Source organism: Lolium perenne, chromosome 7 (genome assembly GCF_019359855.2).
Source record: "Lolium perenne isolate Kyuss_39 chromosome 7, Kyuss_2.0, whole genome shotgun sequence".
NCBI classification, from domain to species: domain Eukaryota; kingdom Viridiplantae; phylum Streptophyta; class Magnoliopsida; order Poales; family Poaceae; genus Lolium; species Lolium perenne.
Window position 1 is genome coordinate 286,069,070 of NC_067250.2, and position 22,991 is coordinate 286,092,060.

A 22,991-nucleotide genomic window follows, 5' to 3' on the forward strand; every position below is an offset into this window, starting at 1 on the left:
TGATTTACTATCATCTTATGATTTTACAATAAAAATCTACCACTCTAGTGCCGCCTTTGTTGCAATGTGCACAAAAACAAAATTGATCACGGGTTAACACCGAATCTAGCGGTAGGACCCACTCGCCAGAGCTCGCTTGCTGATGTGGACTGGTGCCACTTGTTGGCCCAATTAAGAAAATGAAAATATTTGGAGAGAAGAAAACAAATTTATAATAAAAAAAGAGAATTTGAGGTTGATCTCCATGGTACCACTATCGGCCGACCCCGACCGCCGCCGTAATCCAGCGATGCAGTGGTCCCCGATGCCTTCAGGTGACCCAACCCTGACAATCGCGACCTCTAGGAAGGAGGGTCGGAGGCCACCAGAACTGTGCGAGGTGTGGTTGTGAGAGGGGCTGGAAGTGCCTCCATGCCCACGGCCATCCACCTCTATGAGCTCCAGCCTCGGCCATGGCGTCAACGAGCAAGAGGGTGCAACATGCATGGGCGTCATGACTCCAGCGAGCAGGAGGGTGCAAGTGCAACTAGTAGGGGGTGCCATGGCTCATGACGTGACCTTAGTCGGCGCTTCGTTGCAAGGCGGCATGAGCTGGGGCCACTGCCCCTTGGCCTCCATCGGATGAACCCTTCGTTCTCAACAACGAGCATCCCTACGGCTAGTGCTTGTGGATGCCGTTGCTCGCTGGAATCGTGGTGTAGACGGCGGCGCTCAGAATGGTGGCTGGAGTCGTGTTGCGGCACTCAGGACGGCTGATGAATAAAGAGGTGATCGAGGGATTTGGATGGAGCTTACCCGCTCGGCCCGGTCGGAGATGAGGAAGGAGATGACCTCCCCTAATATTGTTTTTTTTTTATAAAATATCTTGTTTTTTATTGGGCTGGCAAAATTCATTGTGGGTCCCACTAGCTAGAAAGATTGCATAGTAAAAAAGGATGAACTGCACGGAGACGATGTTTTGGCTCATGGGTGTTTAGCATCCTATAAATCCCAAAAATCGTAGTAATTTAAAATATTGATCACCTTTGATTTCCCAAAGGATTCAGAGTTTTTAACCTTCTGTAGATTTTTTTTTTAATGTATGGGGTGCTTGGTATCCATGAGCATGAATCTATTTTTCTGCACGAGAGTGGTAACTTTTATCAAAGCGTAAACTGGAAGTAAATCGAATGTTTTACGCGAAAATGGTAGTTTTATGCTAAGAACGGGTTCCATGTGTGAAAAAGATGAAACCTATAACGTGTAATTGCATTACCAATTTCCGTTGCGATTTCACGAAGCGTTCGGTGCCGCCGGCGGCCCCGGTTCATAGAAGCGCGCAGCCCCCAGCATTCATGCGCGCAATCCTCGTGGACGTGCGTGATGCCTAAAACCCTAGCCGCGTGCACCGTAACAAAATGCAAGGCCATCAATGTCCGGCGCGTCGTCGCGGCATTCATGGCAGTCGATCGGAAGGCCGCCGCCTGATTGATCCCGTTGTGTTTCCCGATGATCCCCGGCCGGACTTTCATGAGCTGGTGCCTGCACACCTGCGCTGACGTTACGTTTCAGTAGCTCGGAACAGGCCTGATTGGCGATGGAAGCGCGCGAATGAAATCCGGTGGAACGCGCCCGCGGTTTCCGTTTCGATCGGCATGGGTCGAGACGTAGGCGTGTGATTTTCCGTTCCAATAATACTGCTAGAGTTGACGCATTAATCCTGTCCGTGGTGGCGGACAACAGCTAGGTCAGTATTATCCTATAGGCAGAAGAGAGGAGGAAGAAGAAGTTGCCGTCCGATCGTCTAAAAGATGTACTACTACTCTACTAGGGTGTTGCTCTCAAGCCCATGCATGTCGACCAGACGTCCTTCTCGCAGCGGATCCTAGCTATCGCGCCCGATTCAGCCCGTGGGTGCCCTGGCGCGCGGTGGATGGATGTATATATCAGTCTTGGTCGGATGTTGTGCGCGCGCCCACTATGAGGGAAGTGGAACGATCCTATCATTTCCAGTCGGATGTTTATTCGTGCATCAATCCGTGAGAATGTTGACCTCCACGCACGCACTCTAATCATGGAAGCACTCGACGGATACGTACGAGCAAATCTTGCGATGCATCGAGCGGAGCTGGCCCGTGAACTTTTAAGTACAACTCACTCGCCGGCCCGTGAGCGAGCAAGACCCGACCAATGATGGTTCCTTTCCAAAGACAAATGATTCCGAGGAGCGCATGATCCAGCCTTGTAAGCAAGGGCGTGTCGCGAAAGACGACGAAGCACAAAGCAGGTGTCGTCGTCGTAGACGCGATCATGTCGACACTAGCTAGCACGGGACTAATCCACACGATTGCATTATCCACCCACGTACGTGTTTGTCTCCCTCCAGTCGGCGCTACCGCCTTCGTCGTAGAAAGCCCGATCGGGCGGCAGATGATAACGCAAGTGGCGCGCGACACATCATTGGCGGCAACGGAAGGGCCCGAGGGTTGGCTATGCCTATCCAAGCGATCGATGCATCTTTGTACGTACTCATCATTCCGTCGTCCTGATCCTGGATTCGTGTACGGCACTCCTGCTGCACGTACATCTCCAACTATTGGCCCCCAGCTGCCCTGCATCATATGTCGTCCTCTTTGGATTAGCTTTCGGGGTGTCCTGTTCTCTCTCTGGGGGAAGTCTCAGCATTGTGAAATCCGCTAGATGGTCGGATATAAAGATTGGCTAGCAATTCAATTGTCTACGCGCCGAATGACAGTCTAGCTAGTATGGTGCTGATATGCAGTATGATCGAGCATGCATGCACGGCTGGATGAGGCTGGGATTGACACCCAGACAAGGTGCTCATCACAGGGTGTGCCATGGCAGCACACGGACAGCGGTCGAGCTACGGGAGAACACAAGCAAAACGGATTGCGACGGCGCACCTGCGCCGCTACAGCGGTACAGCCTAGGTACATGTGGGTGCTGTGCAAGAGCTGGAACCAAGAGAAAGAAAATTGAAGCGTGATGAATTAGTTTTTCAGGGAACCCCGATTAATTAGTTGGCGCATCTGATCTGATGATATGGGCTACTGTATCCCTGACGCTAGCTGGTCCGGCCTGGCCTGATTTATTTCGTGGCGAGCATGCGCTCGTGCCCGCGCGCGCAGGGTGCGCGCCCGCCGAACCAACATTTTCTGCACCCGGACGGCCGGGTTGGTCCCAGAAGCGACCGGTCCACGAGGGATTGGGAGGCGCATCCACCTTGCTACCACGTACCCCTGTCTCGGCCGCGACTCGCTCGCTGCCACGGCACCCATGGGCTCGGCGGCGTGCGCCTGTCTCCTTTTCTGCCTGCCTGCCGTCGTCCTGCGCAAGCCAATCTTGGTTTTCGAATGTTCCGCACATGCCAGCCAGGTCCCGAAAAACTTGCGCGCCTAGATTTTGCTTGAGCCATGGCAACTCGATCAGCTCGATGCCCTTTCTCATGATCATCCTGCTGTATGGCAAACTGTGGTGATGTATCTTGGATCTGGGAAAGAAACTAGTGGCGTATGTACGTCCATCGGGTCTCGCAGTCTCGCACAGTCGGAGATAAAAGTATGCTACCCCAATCCATAATAAGTGCCGGAATTAGTATAAAATTGTACTAACTTAGTACAAAAAATCCTCAACACTTTGTCAATAATATACAAAAAAAATAGTGCATGTTATAATTTTCTTTACGTTTTGGATTATTTGTACTACCGTTGATGATTATTAATAGATCGGTGGATTTCTCGCAAATTTTTTTTATTAGAAAGAAGTATAGATAACTCCAAAAACTATGAAGTTTTGGGCATCAGCAGCACCCCCTAACTATAAACTAGAGCACTTAACCACATACTCTGCAAAACTAGGCAAATTACCCCTAACCCGTCTCAGGCTATTTTTCATAGCAGTATTGCATACATGGTATATCCAATAGACTAGGGCGACCATCGACATGGTCTGGTCGAGCCAATGCAAAAAAAGGTGGTGGCGTCCTCCAAGTAACCCCCGATCCGATCTGGTTTAGCGAGATAGCCGACCTGGTTTGGCCAATCTAGATATCTGACATGCATTCACCTCGCAACTTCATCAACCGGAATCCGCCTCGCGGCTTCTCTCCCCTGCACCTCTCCGTCGACCATGACAACCAGCGCACGACAAACAATCGTCGTCATGCCCTCAAGAAAGGAGGGTGGCGCGTTTGATAGTGGAGGCTAGTTCCGCTTTTCACCGAGGCAAAGAATCTGTTTCTCTCTAGTCCATGGTCCACGATGCAGGTGTAGGGATTGAAGTGGGGGTTCATTTGGGGACGATCTAGTTTGACTGGCTCCATTTATGAAATATTTTTTTGGGTTAATTTAGTATCCTTGTGCACGAAAAACTGTAAATGGAAGGTGAGCTACATGTAGCCTTTTATTTTTTAAATATGGAAACCATATTTTTAAGTTTCAAACAAATTTGAAAAAAAATCATGGTTGTAGCCAATGGTGAAATCTACAAATGTGTAGAATCTCAATGTGAATTCTTTGTATTGTAGACTACACAAATGATAAAATTTGACAAATTCTATAGTTTTGAAATGTTCACTATTTACTATACTCAGATCCACATATTTCTCATTTTTAGCTTAAATACTAAGAATTTTACATTGAGATTTTGCATGTTTGTAGATCTTCATCATTAGCTACATCTAGGATTATTTTTAGATTTTTTTGAAACTAAAAATAATAATTTCTATTAAAAAAATATAAAAGGCTACATGTAGCTCGGCCTCCGTTTGTCTACTCTCCCTGTGCATGGTTACTATGGGTAAATTTTTCTGTAGTTACTTTGCTAAGGTGTTGTATTTCATGTTCCAATTATGAGTTTTGAGAGGGGTTTAGTAGTTCAATTCATATTATGTAATATTATTGTGGTGAGTATCAATGTGGCTAAAAGTTGCAATTTTGTCTGCATTTTGTAGGACTTTGCAATAATGCTCTACAACAAGTGTCCCTGCAATTTCATTATCATGCATCATTTGAACACAATGGCAAATAATGATTGCGCAAAGAGGCAGACGGGAAATATCTAATGTTCTTTGGTCCAAGTTTTCACTGGCAGTAATAAGAATTTGTCTGACCATATGAACATTTATAATGGTGTTTTGAAGAAGATAATATTATGTTGGAAAAAACAGCTGATCATATGAAGACATACTTGGTTTAGCTCACTAACAATAGAGGTGTGTTGACAATGGCAGATTGTTTGGTAACTTATATACATCTTTTGTGATCTTTTAAGTGCTTTTGTTGCACTGAATTTTTTGAATTTGTAGGGTTATGTCTAGTATGCACTTATGTTGTTCCAGGTATGCACTACTTGACTACTACATTTGAGATAATGCTTGTGTTTTCATCATCATATTGCATTTTGTCCCAGTGTTATACAGTGTGGTCATATATTTTATTTGCATTTTCTTCAAGTTTGAGATAAATGCTAACAAAATGCTGCCCAATTTCCAATTATCACAATATTACTATATCAATATCACTGTGCTACAACATTTATCAGCACAATATACTGCCATTTCCACAAAATTCAGGTCGCATCCGGCTGATTGGAAATCCACTGGATCTCTTGAGAATATTGGTCTTTCTTTGGTTGTAGCTTTCATGCTTTAGCAAACACGAGTGGGTTATCCTCCTAGAATAATTTGTCACTGCACTAAGCATGTACTCCTTGTTAAGATTACTATCTTTCAGTGGAGGGAACATCTCTCGAGTCCGAGAGCACATTTTATTGTCGTAGGCCGTAGCTTTCGGCGTGCATGGTAAGGGAGAATAGCCCGTTGTAGGTTTTAAATTTGTAGCGGTTAATGCAACAGTCAAAACGGGTTTATCCTGTTTAGGGCATGTACAATGGTGATGACTCAGCTGTCTGTAAGAGGTAGTTATAAGTGATTTTGGTGATGTGGAGGAAAGAGAATGAGGAAAGAGAAGGAGGCTGTCTGTAAAGTTACAGACAGTCTGTAGGCTTCTTACAGACAGCTTACAGACACCATTTTTACTGTTATATGAAGGGTGTCTATAATTTATACTCACATATAGGTATGACTAAAAATAGATAACTTACAGACAGACTATTGTATACACTGTCTGTATCATTATCTATAGATGATATAAAGTATTATTACGGACAACATCCGTCTAAACCAATGTACATGCCCTTAGATCGCGTTACTGTAGAAGTGTGTAGTCAAAGACCAAACCGTGCTCCAGTGGGGCACATCTGATTCATGTCCACCTGAACTTCATATGACTGGCTGCATGACATGCGAGCCACGCCATATATTGTATTCCATCAGTGTTAAAATAAATATCTTAAATTATCTAAATTTATGCGTATCTACTACGGAAACACGTGTAGGTATATATTTATTTCACGATACTTATATTGGAAAGAAGGGAGTACGAAGTAAAGCTCTTGTTAAATGCAAAAGGGAGATCGCAAAGGAATGCTGGTACAGTGCTCTGGGATATGCTTCTTCCAACCAACCAAGTAATGTTAATTTATTTTCGGTTCGGTTTCCAGACCAGAGATAACTTAGCACTAGTTCTTTTTTATGGGTTTGGGTTGCTATGACTGTGCTAAGAAAATTCTTTGCACAAAATTGTTCGATGTTACATTGTTGCCACTTGTCAGTGTGAGTAGAAGTAAGTGCCTAGAGCTGATTCTTGCATGAGAGTCTACTCTTTTTTTCTCTCCTCCTCTTTCTACTCCAACTAAACAAAAATATATTATTTTAATTCTTTTAGCTAGTTAATTAAAACTTATCGTATTTGCTCTTAGTAGGACAACCCAATGCTTTAACAGTACTGCTTTGGGAGAAGTTTGACAGTTCAGTGTAAAGCCCGTCACTTTAGAGCATCTCCACTCGTCTCCCCGAACAGGCCCCCGGCGTGCCATTTTTTCATCCGGACGGCGAAAAATGGCCCAGCCGCGTCCCCGGTTCCTCGTTTTTCGCCGGATTTGGGCATTCATCCATCCGGCGAGCCCACGCCAACCCCGGCCTACCGGGGAGCGCTCGGGGACTCCGGACGAAGCGAAAGCGCGCGAAACGCCGAGAAATCTCTCCCGCGCTTTCGTTTCGTCTTCGCCGCGGAGGTGGCCCCCCATCGGTCAGCGACACGCGCATCGTCTTCCGCGCACGCATCATCTTCCGCGCGCAGTAAAGGCTGCTGCCGGTCAGTTCGCCGCGGACGCGTCGCATTCCACGCGGCATTAATCGCCGGCGCCAGCCGCGCCTATATACGCCGCTCCGCTCGCCGCGACGCGTATCCCTGCTCCACTCTCCCTCCACTCTCCCGATGGCGTTCTACGACGACGACGGTGCAGCCAACAACGGCTTCCCCCGCCGGTCGCTCCACGCGTGGGAGGGGCCTCCTCCACCAGGCGGGGTACCCCTGCCCACCGGACACGAGGCCTCCCGGCGGCGGGTGGCGGCTAAGTGCTAGCGGCGTACCAATCCCGCCGCCGCCCCGGGGCCACGCCCTCGACGTCGCCATCGAGGAGGCTCGACTGACGATGTTGGACGAGGAGCGCGCCGAGCCACGCCACCACCCCGACAACTACACGGCGTGGAACTCGTACTTCCTGCGGCGGTGGGAGCAGGAGCTCGCCTCCTACGATGGCCCGCCGCCTCCGCCTCCGCGCAACAACGCCGCGGGCCGCCGACGTTGGTGGAGCGCGCCGGATAGGACGCTGGCGAACGTCCTCGAGCACATCGAGGGCGGCAACTTCCCGTTGCTGACGATGCCCCCTCCATCGAGGGCATCGGCCAGCCGCCGCCGGGGAAATATTTGGCAGCCACGGCGCATGGCTGCCAGCTCGTCGTCTTCCGGATCGGCTTCGAGGCCATCCTTGGCGCCGGTGAAAAAGGAGGCGACGTCTCCGTCGACACCGGCGCGCGTCAAGAAGGAGCCGGCATCTCCACCGCCGAGTAGAGGGCGCAGCAGCGGCGCCCTCGTCATCCGCGACCAACCCTCCTCCCCGCATCGAGGGCGGAAGAGGAAGTCGGCGAAGAAGGAGGACGCCGCGGCCGCCATCAACGCCGCCGCAAACAAGCTCGCCGAGGAGGAGGCGAAGCGCGCGGAGGATGCCGCCGTGGCGGAGGCGATCGCCAGGTCGCTGATACGTCTCCGACGTATCGATAATTTCTTATGTTCCATGCCACATTATTGATGTTATCTACATGTTTTATGCACACTTTATATCATATTTGTGCATTTTCTGGAACTAACCTATTAACAAGATGCCGAAGTGCCGATTCTTTGTTTCTGCTGTTTTTGGTTTCAGAAATCCTAGTAACGAAATATTCTCGGAATTGGACGAAATCAACGCCCGGGGTCCTATTTTGCCACGAAGCTTCCCGGAAGTCCGAAGAGGAGACGAAGTGGGGCCACGAGGTGGCCACACCCTAGGCGGCGCCCACCCCTTGGCCGCGCGGCCCTGTGGTGTGGGGCCCTCGTGCCGCCTCCTGACCTGCCCTTCCGCCTACTTAAAGCCTCCGTCGCGAAACCCCCAGTACCGAGAGCCACGATACGGAAAACCTTCCAGAGACGCCGCCGCCGCCGATCCCATCTCGGGATCCGGGAGATCGCCTCCGGCACCACTGCCGGAGAGGGGAATCATCTCCGGAGGACTCTCGCCGCCATGGTCGCCTCCGGAGTGATGTGTGAGTAGTCTACCCCTGGACTATGGGTCCATAGCAGTAGCTAGATGGTTGTCTTCTCCCCATTGTGCTTCATTGTCGGATCTTGTGAGCTGCCTAACATGATCAAGATCATCTATCTGTAATTCTATATGTTGCGTTTGTTGGGATCCGATGAATAGAGAATACTTGTTATGTTGATTATCAATTCATGTCTATGTGTTGTTTATGATCTTGCATGCTCTCCGTTATTAGTAGATGCTCTGGCCAAGTTGATGCTAGTAACTCCAAGTGGGAGTATTTATGCTCGATAGTGGGTTCATGTCTCCGTGAATCTGGAGGGGTGACAAGAACCTCTAAGGTTATGGATGTGCTGTTGCCACTAGGGATAAAACATTGGTGCTATGTTCAAGGATGTAGTCACTGATTACATTACGCGCAATACTTAATGCAATTGTCTGTTGTTAGCAACTTAATACTGGAGGGTTCGGATGATAACACGAAGGTGGACTTTTTAGGCATAGATGCATCTTTGGATGGCGGTCTATGTACTTTGTCGTAATGCCCAATTAAATCTCACTATACTCATCATAATATGTATGTGCATGGTCATGCCCTCTTTATTTGTCAATTGCCTAACTGTAATTTGTTCACCCAACATCTTGTTTATCTTATGGGAGAGACACCTCTAGTGAGCTGTGGACCCCGGTCCAATTCTCTATCTTGAAATACAATCTCTTGCAATCTTTGTTCTCTTGTTTTACGCAAACAATCATCTTCCACACAATACGGTTAATCCTTTGTTACAGCAAGCCGGTGAGATTGACAACCTCCTTTGTTTCGTTGGGGCAAAGTACTTTGGTTGTGTTGTGCGGGTTCCACGTTGGCGCCCGGAATCCCTGGTGTTGCGCCGCACTACATCCCGCCGCCATCAACCTTCAACGTGCTTCTTGACTCCTACTGGTTCGATTAAACCTTGGTTTCTTCTTGAGGAAACTTGCCGCCGTGCGCATCACACCTTCCTCTTGGGGTTCCCAACGGACGTGTCAACTACACGCATCAAGCAAATTTCTGGCGCCGTTGCGGGGAGATCAAGACACGCTGCAAAGGGGAGTCTCCACTTCTCAATCTCTTTACTTTGTTTTCGTCTTGCTTAGTTTTATTTACTACTTTGTTTGCTGCACTAAATCAAAATACAAAAAATTAGTTGCTAGTTTTACTTTATTTGCTATCTTGTTTGCTATATCAAAAACACAAAAAAATTAGTTACTTGCATTTACTTTATCTAGTTTGCTTTATTTCTTGTTGCTAAAATGGCCAACCCTGAAAATACTAAGTTGTGTGACTTCACAACCACAAATAATAATGATTTCTTATGCACACCTATTGCTCCACTGCTACTACAGCAGAATTCTTTGAAATTAAACCTCGCTTTATTAAATCTTGTTATGCGAGAGCAATTTTGCAGTGTTAGTTCTGATGATCTTTGCTGCCCATCTTAATAATTTTGTTGAACTATGTGAAATGCAAAAGTATAAAGATGTAGATGGTGACATTATAAAATTAAAATTGTTCCCTTTCTCATTAAGAGGAAGAGCTAAAGATTGGTTGCTATCTCTGCCTAAGAATAGTATTGATTCATGGACTAAATGCAAGGATGCTTTTATTGGTAGATATTATCCCCCTACTAAAATTATATCTTTGAGGAGTAGCATAATGAATTTTAAACAATTAGATACTGAACATGTTGCACAAGCATGGGAAAGAATGAAATCTCTGGTTAAAAATTGCCCAACCCATGGATGACTACTTGGATGATCATCCAAACCTTCTATGCGGGACTAAATTTTTCTTCGCGGAATTTATTGGATTCAGCTGCTGGAGGTACCTTTATGTCCATCACTCTTGGTGAAGCAACAAAGCTTCTTGATAATATGATGATCAACTACTCTGAATGGCACACGGAAAGAGCTCCACAAGGTAAGAAGGTAAATTCTGTCGAAGAAACATCTTCCTAGAGTGATAAGATTGATGCTATTATGTCTATGCTTGTGAATGATAGGACTAATATTGATCCTAATAATGTTCCGTTAGCTTCATTGGTTGCACAAGAAGAACATGTTGATGTAAACTTCATTAAAAATAATAATTTCAACAACAATGCTTACCGGAACAATTCTAGTAACAACTATAGGCCATATCCTTATAATAATGGCAACGGCTATGGTAATTCTTATGGAAATTCTTACAACAATAATAGGAGTTCACCCCTGGGACTGAAAGCCATGCTTAAAGAATTTATTAGTACACAAACTGCTTTTAACAAATCTGTTGAAGAAAAGCTTGGGAAAATTGATATACTTGCTTCTAAAGTCGATAGTCTTGCCTCTGATGTTGATCTCTTGAAATCGAAAGTTATGCCTAATAGGGATATTGAAAATAAAATTGTTACTACAGCAAATGCCATCCAAGTTAGAATTAATGAGAATATAAGATTGATGGCTGAACTGCGTGCTAGGTGGGATAGAGAAGAAAATGAAAAACTAGCTAAAGAGAAGAATGTAGCTAAAGTTTGGACTATTACCACCACTAGTAATGCTAATGCTACACATGTTGCTGCACCTCCTACTATTAATAATAAAAGAATTGGTGTTAGCAATGTTTCCACTTCTAATGCAAAGCGCTGAAACTGCTAAAGCTGCTAAAAGCTATTTGAAAATCGTCATGATAAAACTGCTGAAATTTTTTCCAACATTGGGGATGATGATCCCATTGCTTTAGATTATAATGGTTTGAATTTTGATGATTGCCACATCTCTAAAGTTATAAAGTTTTGCAAAAACTTGCTAAAAGTCCTAATGCTAGTGCTATAAATTTGGCTTTCACGCAACATATTACAAATGCTCTCATAAAAGCTAGAGAAGAGAAACTAGAGCGCGAAGCCTCTATTCCTAGAAAGCTAGAGGATGGTTGGGAGCCCATCATTAAAATGAAGGTTAAAGATTTTGATTGTAATGATTTATGTGATCTTGGTGCAAGTATTTCTGTTATGCCTAAGAAAATTTATAATATGCTTGACTTGCCACCATTGAAAAATTGTTATTTGGATGTTAATCTTGCTGATCATTCTACAAAGAAACCTTTGGGGAAAGTTGATAATGTTCGCATTACCATTAACAATAACCTTGTCCCCGTTGATTTTGTTGTCTTGGATATTGAATGCAATGCATCTTGTCCCATTATATTGGGAAGACCTTTTCTTCGAACTGTTGGTGCTATCATTGATATGAAGGAAGGTAATATAAAATATCAATTTCCTCTCAAGAAAGGTATGGAACACTTCCCTAGAAAGAGAATGAAGTTACCTTTTGATTCTATTATGAGAACAAATTATGATGTTGACACTTCATCTCTTGATAATACTTGATACACACTTTCTGCGCCTAGCTGAAAGGCGTTAAAGAAAAGCGCTTATGAGAGACAACCCATGTTTTTACCTACAGTACTTTGTTTTTATTTTGTGTCTTGGAAGTTGTTTACTACTGTAGCAACCTCTCCTTATCTTAGTTTAGTGTTTTGTTGTGCCAAGTAAAGTCGTTGATAGAAAAGTTCATACTAGATTTGGATTACTGCGCAGAAACAGATTTCTTTGCTGTCACGAATCTGGGCTGTTTTATCTGTAGGTAACTCAGAAAATTATGCCAATTTACGTGAGTGATCCTCAGATATGTACGCAACTTTCATTAAATTTGAGCATTTTCATTTGAGCAAGTCTGGTGCCTCGATAAAATTCGTCAATACGAACTGTTCTGTTTTGACAGATTCTGCCTTTTATTTCGCATTGCCTCTTTTGCTATGTTGGATGAATTTCTTTGATCCATTAATGTCCAGTAGCTTTATGCAATGTCCAGAAGTGTTAAGAATGATTGTGTCACCTCTGAACATGTTAATTTTTATTGTCACTAACCCTCTAATGAGTTGTTCTAAGTTTGGTGTGGAGGAAGTTTTCAAGGATCAAGAGAGGAGTATGATGCAACATGATCAAGGAGAGTGAAAGCTCTAAGCTTGGGGATGCCCCGGTGGTTCACCCCTGCATATATCAAGAAGACTCAAGCGTCTAAGCTTGGGGATGCCCAAGGCATCCCCTTCTTCATCGACAACATTATCAGGTTCCTCCCCTGAAACTATATTTTTATTCCATCACATCTTATGTGCTTTGCTTGGAGCGTCGGTTTGTTTTTGTTTTTTGTTTTGTTTGAATAAAATGGATCCTAGCATTCACTTTATGGGAGAGAGACACGCTCCGCTGTAGCATATGGACAAGTATGTCCTTAGTTTCTACTCATAGTATTCATGGCGAAGTTTCTCCTTCGTTAAATTGTTATATGGTTGGAATTGGAAAATGATACATGTAGTAATTGCTATAAATGTCTTGGGTAATGTGATACTTGGCAATTGTTGTGCTCATGTTTAAGCTCTTGCGTCATATGCTTTGCACCCATTAATGAAGAAATACATAGAGCATGCTAAAATTTGGTTTGCATATTTGGTTTCTCTAAGGTCTAGATAATTTCTAGTATTGAGTTTGAACAACAAGGAAGACGGTGTAGAGTCTTATAATGTTTTAGATATGTCTTTTATGTGAGTTTTGCTGCACCGGTTCATCCTTGTGTTTGTTTCAAATAAACCTTGCTAGCCTAAACCTTGTATCGAGAGGGAATACTTCTCATGCATCCAAAATACTTGAGCCAACCACTATGCCATTTGTGTCCACCATACCTACCTACTACATGGTATTTCCCGCCATTCCAAAGTAAATTGCTTGAGTGCTACCTTTAAAATTCCATCATTCACCTTTGCAATATATAGCTCATGGGACAAATAGCTTAAAAACTATTGTGGTATTGAATATGTAATTATGCACTTTATCTCTTATTAAGTTGCTTGTTGTGCGATAACCATGTTCACTGGGGACGCCATCAACTACTCTTTGTTGAATTTCATGTGAGTTGCTATGCATGTTCGTCTTGTCTGAAGTAAGAGCGATCTACCACCTTATGGTTAAGCATGCATATTGTTAGAGAAGAACATTGGGCCGCTAACTAAAGCCATGATCCATGGTGGAAGTTTCAGTTTTGGACAAATATCCTCAATCTCATATGAGAAAATTATTAATTGTTGTTACATGCTTATGCATAAAAGAGGAGTCCATTATCTGTTGTCTATGTTGTCCCGGTATGGATGTCTAAGTTGAGAATAATCAATAGCGAGAAATCCAATGCGAGCTTTCTCCTTAGACCTTTGTACAGGCGGCATAGAGGTACCCCTTTGTGACACTTGGTTAAAACATGTGCATTGTGATGATCCGGTAGTCCAAACTAATTAGGACAAGGTGCGGGCACTATTAGTATACTATGCATGAGGCTTGCAACTTGTAAGATATAATTTACATGATACATATGCTTTATTACTACCGTTGACAAAATTGTTTCATGTTTTCAAAATCAAAGCTCTAGCACAAATATAGCAATCGATGCTTTTCCTCTATGGAGGACCATTCTTTTACTTTCAATGTTGAGTCAGTTCACCTATTTCTCTCCACCTCAAGAAGCAAACACTTGTGTGAACTGTGCATTGATTCCGACATATTTGCTTATTGCACTTATTATATTACTCTATGTTGACAATATCCATGAGATATACATGTTAGAAGTTGAAAGCAACCGCTGAAACTTAATCTTCCTTTGTGTTGCTTCAATGCTTTTACTATGAATTATTACTTTATGAGTTAACTCTTATGCAAGACTTATTGATGCTTGTCTTGAAGTGCTATTCATGAAAAGTCTTTGCTTTATGATTCACTTGTTTACTCATGTCATATACATTGTTTTGATCGCTGCATTCACTACATATGCTTTACAAATAGTATGATCAAGGTTATGATGGCATGTCACTCCAGAAATTATCTATGTTATCGTTTTACCTGCTCGGGACGAGCAGAACTAAGCTTGGGGATGCTGATACGTCTCCGATGTATCGATAATTTCTTATGTTCCATGCCACATTATTGATGTTATCTACATGTTTTATGCACACTTTATGTCATATTTGTGCATTTTCTGGAACTAACCTATTAACAAGATGCCGAAGTGCCGATTCTTTGTTTTCTGCTGTTTTTGGTTTCAGAAATCCTAGTAACGAAATATTCTCGGAATTTTACGAAATCAACGCCCAGGGTCCTATTTTGCCACGAAGCTTCCAGAAGTCCGAAGAGGAGACGAAGTGGGGCCACGAGGTGGCCACACCCTAGGGCGGCGCGGCCCCCCCTTGGCCACGCGGCCCTGTGGTGTGGGGCCCTCGTGCCGCCTCCTGACCTGCCCTTCCGCCTACTTAAAGCCTCCGTCGCGAAACCCCCAGTACCGAGAGCCACGATACGGAAAACCTTCCAGAGACGCCGCCGCCGCCGATCCCATCTCGGGGGATCCAGGAGATCGCCTCCGGCACCCTGCCGGAGAGGGGAATCATCTCCCGGAGGACTCTACGCCGCCATGGTCGCCTCCGGAGTGATGTGTGAGTAGTCTACCCCTGGACTATGGGTCCATAGCAGTAGCTAGATGGTTGTCTTCTCCCCATTGTGCTTCATTGTCGGATCTTGTGAGCTGCCTAACATGATCAAGATCATCTATCTGTAATTCTATATGTTGCGTTTGTTGGGATCCGATGAATAGAGAATACTTGTTATGTTGATTATCAATTCATGTCTATGTGTTATTTATGATCTTGCATGCTCTCCGTTATTAGTAGATGCTCTGGCCAAGTTGATGCTAGTAACTCCAAGAGGGAGTATTTATGCTCGATAGTGGGTTCATGTCTCCGTGAATCTGGAGGGGTGACAAGAACCTCTAAGGTTATGGATGTGCTGTTGCCACTAGGGATAAAACATTGGTGCTATGTTCAAGGATGTAGTCACTGATTATATTACGCGCAATACTTAATGCAATTGTCTGTTGTTAGCAACTTAATACTGGAGGGGGTTCGGATGATAACCTGAAGGTGGACTTTTTAGGCATAGATGCATGCTGGATGGCGGTCTATGTACTTTGTCATAATGCCCAATTAAATCTCACTATACTCATCATAATATGTATGTGCATGGTCATGCCCTCTTTATTTGTCAATTGCCTAACTGTAATTTGTTCACCCAACATGCTGTTTATCTTATGGGAGAGACACCTCTAGTGAACTGTGGACCCCGGTCCAATTCTCTATACTGAAATACAATCTACTGCAATACTTTGTTCTCTGTTTTTCTGCAAACAATCATCTTCCACACAATACGGTTAATCCTTTATTACAGCAAGCCGGTGAGATTGACAACCTCACTGTTTCGTTGGGGCAAAGTACTTTGGTTGTGTTGTGCAGGTTCCACGTTGGCGCCGGAATCTCTGGGGTTGCGCCACACTACATCCCGCCGCCATCAACCTTCAACGTGCTTCTTGAATCCTACTGGTTCGATTAAACCTTGGTTTCTTACTGAGGGAAACTTGCCGCTGTGCGCATCATGATGACCCACAAGTATCGGGGATCGCAACAGTCTTCGAGGGAAGTAAAACCCAATTTATTAATTCGACACAAGGGGAGACAAAGAACACTTGGAAGCCTTAACAGCGGAGTTGTCAATTCAGCTGCACCTGGAAACAGACTTTCTCGCAAGAGTTTATCAGTAGTAACAATTTTATAGCAGTAGCAGTAGTGAAATAACAGCAGCAGAGTAACAGAGACAGCAGTAGTGATTATACTAAACAGCAGGATTAAAATACTGTAGGCACGGGGACGGATGATGGGCGTTGCATGGATGAGAGAAACTCATGTAACAATCATAGCAGGGCATTTGCAGATAATAATAAAACGGTGTCCAAGTACAAAGCAATCAATAGGCATGTGTTCCATATATAGTCGTGCGTGCTCGCAATGAGAAACTTGCACAACATCTTTTGTCCTACCAGCCGGTGGCAGCCGGGCCTCAAGGGAAACTACTGGATATTAAGGTACTCCTTTTAATAGAGTACCGGAGCAAAGCATTAACACTCCGTGAACACGTACATGTGATCCTCACATCGCTATCATCCCCTCCGGTTGTCCCAATTCTTGTCACTTCGGGGCCATTGGTTCCGGACAGCGACATATGTATACAACTTATAGGTAAGACCATAAACAATGAATATCTTGATGAAACAATAACATGTTCAGATCTGAGATCATGGCACTCGGGCCCTAGTGACAAGCATTAAGCATAACAAGTTACAACAATATCATCAAAGTACCAATTACGGACACTAGGCACTATGCCCTAACAATCTTATGCTATTACATGACCAATCTCATCCAATCCCTACCATCCCCTTCGGCCTACAGCGGGGGGATTACTCACACATGGATGGGGGAAACATGGCTGGTTGATGTAGAGGCGTTGGCGGTGATGATGGCGATGATCTCCTCCAATTCCCCGTCCCGGCGGAGTGCCAGAACGGAGACTTCTGGCTCCCGCGACGGAGTTTCGCGATGTGGCGGCGTTCTGGAGGGTTTCTGGCGACTTCGACTTCTCTCCGTGCGTTTTTAGGTCGAGGCCGATAAATAGTCCGAAGGAGGGCGTCGGAGGCCGGCCGAGGGGGCCACACCACGGGGCGCGCGGGCCCCCTGGGCCGCGCCGCCCTATGGTGTGGGGCCCTCGGGCCTCCACCTGGTTCGTCCTTCTGGCTCCGTCAGTTCTCTGGGAAAATAGGGCCTTCTGCATAAATTCCGAGGATTTTCCCGAAAGTTGGATTTCTGCACAAAAACGAGACACCAGAGCAATTCTGCTGAAAATAGCGTTAGTCCGTGTTAGTTGCATCCAAAATACACAAATTAGAGGCAAAACAATAGCAAAAGTGTTCGGGAAAGTAGATACGTTTTGGACGTATCAACTCCCCCCAAGCTTAGCTTATTGCTTGTCCTCAAGCAATTCAGTTAACAACTGAGCGATAAAAGAACTTTCACGAACACATTTGCTCATATGATGTATATATTCTCATGCTATGGCTAATACTTAAGCAGTTCATAATGAGATACATGCAAATAAGATCATCTAACAGCTATATCAATCATGGAGAGGTACCAACAATTAATAATAAGCATCATGAATCATGTATGTAAACAGGATTGCAATGTTCATAAGAGAGTATGATAAAGTGGTATCTCGCTTGCCTGTATTTGGTTGGCAAAACATAAATGTCTGGGCACCTCTGGAGTTCATAGAAAGACTAGAAGTAGTGATTGCCAAAAGATAAATGCATCAAAGTTATACCACAATCAATCATATTTTGAGACAAGCATATTATACTAAGAATGACAGTTGTGCTCTCAAGATAGTGCTCAAAGAAATAATGGAGACACAACATAAAAGTAAAAGATTAACCCTTCGCAGAGGGAAGCAGGGATTAACATGCGCTAGAGCTTTTCATTTTTATAAAGACAGGAGTAAAATTATTTTGAGAGGTGTTTGTTGTTGTCAACGAATGGTAATGGGTACACTAACTACCTCGCCAACCGGACTTTCAAGAGCGGCTCCCATGAATTATTGCATATTTATTTGGCACTCCTTCCAACCTTTCTTTCACAAACCATGGCTAACCGAATCCTCGGGTGCCTGCCAACAATCTCATACCATGAAGGAGTGTCTATTTAAGTTAATTAATTTGGGACTGGGAATCCCATTGCCAGCTCTTTTTGCAAAGTTATTGGATAAGCGGATGTGCCACTAGTCCATATGAGAGTCCGTCAAAAGTAAATGACAAGGTTGAAAGCTAAACACCACATACTTCCTTATGAGCTATGAAACATAAACACAAATTGAGAAGCATTTTGAAGGTTTTAAAGGTAGCGCACGAGAATTTACTTGGAATGGTTTGAAATGCCATGCATAGGTATTTATGGTGGACACTTTTGGAACAACTTGGTTTTCAGGTGTTTGGAAGCACGAGCAGCGTTCCCGCTCAGTACAAGTGAAGGCTAGCAATAGACTAGAGAGCGACAAATCAAGAGAGCAGTAACTGTCATAATCATGCTTGCGGCAAAATAAATTAACGGAGGCATAAAAGTGATACAAGAACTCTGAAGCAATATAAATCATCGAGGCTCAATTGACTTTTTGTTCAGTCATATGCATGCGTGAGCATGTGCCAAGTCGATATAAATGAATTATTCAGAGGAGGATACCACAATGCCATACTTACTTATGAATAAAACAATGCAAGCAAACATCAATGACATGCTACTCATATTAATAGATTGGAGCTAATCATGAGAGATCATAAACTACTAGACTTTCTCAAATAACATATACCTCACATGAACCAACTAAGCATGCTCACATGGATGAGTATATGTACAAAAATGAAAACAAATAGAGTTCATACCAGCCTCTCACCACAATCCAATTGTCGTAGATCGTCATTATTGCCTTTTCACTTGTGCAGCTTGGATAATATGAAATGAAAACCACGCTCCAGCCACCGAAGACCATTGAACTCATAAAGAACTTTACAAACCAAAGAAGAACAACAAATATTTTTGGTGTTTTCGAATTAGAAACAAGAACAAAAGGAAACAAACAAACAAAGCAAAATCTTTTTGGGTTTTCTTATAGCAAACTAGCAATAGCAAATAAAGTGAAACAAATGCAAGAAACCAAAGCAAACAAATGGTGAAGAGAAACAACAGAAATATTTTTGGTCTTTTTGTGTTTTGGGAAAGAAACAAAGCGAAAACAAGAAATAGCAAACTAAAAGAAACACATAACAACAGGATGACAGAAATCTGCCAAAACCTGACAGCAGTACAGAAATCGATTTTTACAAAAATCTTACGTTGCTCAGCTCGAAAAGTGTTCAACTAATGAAAGTTAGATAACAACCTGGGGAACCTACACAAAAATTGGCAGCTTAAAATAACGCTCTGGCTGTGCGTACGAATTTTTCTAGTAACAGTCCAGAATCTGTTTTCAGGCAGCACTTCCCCAAATATCATCTTCCTCTCATTAGAAAACCACTCAAACTAACAAAACAAGTATGTACACGTATCCAGCAACCATAATATACAAAGAATGAGTGATGCCGGTATACCTCCCCCCAAGCTTAGGCTTTTGGCCTAAGTGGAGTTCAATCCCATCGATCCCATGAGGTAATATCTCCGTAGTATGACGAAGATGGATCGTATTCCGGGTATGCGCTAGAAGAAGCACCCGGATACGTGACGGTGTAGTCGTGGGAGGCCTCGGCGTCCTCGGAGTCATGCTGCTGGTGGAAGTCTTGTATCTTCATATGTTCATCCACCTCCTCCTTAGTGCACGACCATGATTGCCTGTCAATACTGAACAAACCTGGTTGGGGGAGAGGGATTTCCTTCTCATCCCCGTCAGAAAACAACATTCTATAGACCATATTATCTAAAGTAGAATCAGTGGTAACAAAATGATGACTCTTCATAGCAGCAATATCGAGTCTCCTAGGGGCCAATGGCACATCATTAGGATCAATAGGAAGCCTTAAATAAGTTAAAACACGCAGTGCAATAGTTCCTCCAAAAATAGGCCCCCTGTTAGTCAGGCGGCGAGCAATAAGAGAACCAAGATGATAAGATGTCTGACCAGTAAGTGCAATATTCAAGAAAGCAAGATGGTAACTAGAAATATTGCTAGTGTTCTCCCTACCAAGAATGCTAGTAGCAATGTAATACGCAAAATACTTAATGGCGGGGAGTTGAATGTTCCTTATCTTGCCACGCTGAATGGTGCGACAATCATCATCGGTGATCCCTCGATAAAGCTCCAACAAGTCCCGGGGGTTGTCATCAATCCTACTTGCTGTACCTACAGGGGCAATATCCAATGCACGACAAAAATCTTCCAATCCCATAGTAACAGGATTACCATAGATCTTGAATGCAACTGTCGGCTCATATTGCTTGTTGTGGAACTTGAAGCTCTCGACGAAGATTTTGGTGAGCATGTAGTATTGCTCCCTTTCATCACCCACATAGGTGGTTAAGCCTGCCCTGTTGACAAGGGTGGAGAAATCCTCCAATATCCCTGCATTCCTCAGAAAATCATAGCATGGAAAAGACGAAGCATTAGGAGCCCCGTTGTCCTCTTCGGGCGCGAAGCTAGGCGCGATGATATCCTCGTTGTACGATCGCCTAATCCGGGTGGCGGCCCTAGAAGGCCTCCCGGTGCTGGTTGTTCCTTTCTTGAACAACTCTCCAAAGTTGAACTTCTTCATCCCTTCTCTGAAATTTTCAACAAATGATATAAAAATTTGATTTGGTGACATATAATTGAGGGAAACTACCATAGGAACTTGCTAGAGTACTAATCATGCATCAAAACTAGTTTCTACCACTTAGAACAAGCATGCAAGCTCACTAAACATGTTACCTACAGCAGCAAAATATTCAAGATATACTCAACCAAACAAAATTCTACTTGGATGGGTGGAGGAGTCACATACCAAAGAGCAAATGTGCCAAATTTCAGCACGAAATCTGGGCTGAGCAAAGAGATCGAGAAATCTGGAGCTCTTGAGCAAAAACGCGAGAGAGAGGAACCTGGTACGAGTTTTTTCGGGAGAGAGAAGGTGCTGGGAGAAAGAGATGGCTAAGTGGGGCAAGGAGGGGCCCACACCACATGGTGGCGCGGCCACCACCTTGGCCGCGCCGGCCTGTGGTTTGGCGCCCTCTGGTGCCCCACAGGTCATCCTCTGGTGCTCCCAGGTGCCTCGTCGAAAAATAGGACCAACGGTATAATTTTTGTGAATTTTTGAAAACTTTGAAAAATGCACATTTCTGGGTATTTAATTTATTATTACTGGCCAGGAAAAATTTTGAAATCTTCGATTAACTAAGGAACTTTGCAAATTAAAAGTGCTACAACAACTAGAGCAAGTGGAGGAAGAAAGAGATGTTGTTTACCTCCTCTATGCATATAAAAAGTATTCGTTAACAAGGTTGATCAAGTCTTGCCACCAAATAAATTTTACATAGCATAAGAAGAAATAAACCTCAAATCAATCATGTTACCTTGAATTGTATTGATATGGATCCAATCACGAGAGTTTGATATTCTTCTTTAGGCTCATATATAGGACAATCAATAGTTCCCACTTTGATAGTTCTCACATTAAAAATAGTATTGACTCCACATACTTTATCAATCTTCTTGGGGAAATAGACGGTATGCTCCCTATCATCAACATTGAAAGTAACCTTTCCTTTATTGCAATCAATAACAGCCCCTGCGGTGTTAAGAAAAGGTCTCCCAAGAATAATAGACATATTATCATCTTCAGGCATTTCCAACACAACAAAATCAGTTAATATCAAGCAGTTAGTAGTAACTTGAACAGGAACATCCTCACATATACCAACAGGAATAGCAGTAGATTTATCAGCCATTTGCAAAGATATATCAGTAGGTATCAACTTATCTAAGTAAAGTCTCTTATAAAGAGAAAAATGCATAACACTAACACCGGCTCCTAAGTCACATAGAGCAGTCTTAACATAATTATTCTTAATAGAACAAGGAATAGTAGGTATACCTGGGTCGCCCAACTTCTTTGGAACTTTGCCATTGAAAGAGTAATTAGCAAGCATAGTGGAAATTTCCTCATTGGGGATTTTCCTTTTGTTAGTAACAATATCTTTCATATACTTTGAATAAGGAGGCAATTTAATAGCATCAGTCAAAGGGATTTGCAAGAATAAAGGTTTCATCCAATCACAAAATTTATTATAGTGTTCTTCTTCCTTTGATTTTAGTTTCTTAGCAGGAAAGGGCATTTGCTTTTGCACCCAAGGTTCTCTTTCATTACCATGTTTCTCAGCAATAAAATCTTCTTTATTGTACTTTTTATTTTTAGCATGCTTTTCAGGTTCTTCTTCAACCTCTTCTTTACCAGGAGTATCATTCTTATCATTATCTTTATCATGTTCATTACCACTTTCAGTTTCAGCATCAGAAATAGAAATACTATTAGGATCATTAGCAGGTTCAGAGGATTCTACAACATTTTTATGTTTCTTCTTCTTTTTCTTCTTAGAAGGAGCACTAGGTTCAATGCGTTGAGAATCTTGTTCAATTCTTTTGGGATGCCCTTCAGGATATAGAGGATCCTGGGTAGAGACACCACCTCTAGTTGTTACTTCATAAGCATGTTTCTCTTTAGAATTATTCCCTAACAAGTCATTTTGCACTTTAGTGAGTTGATCAATTTGAGTT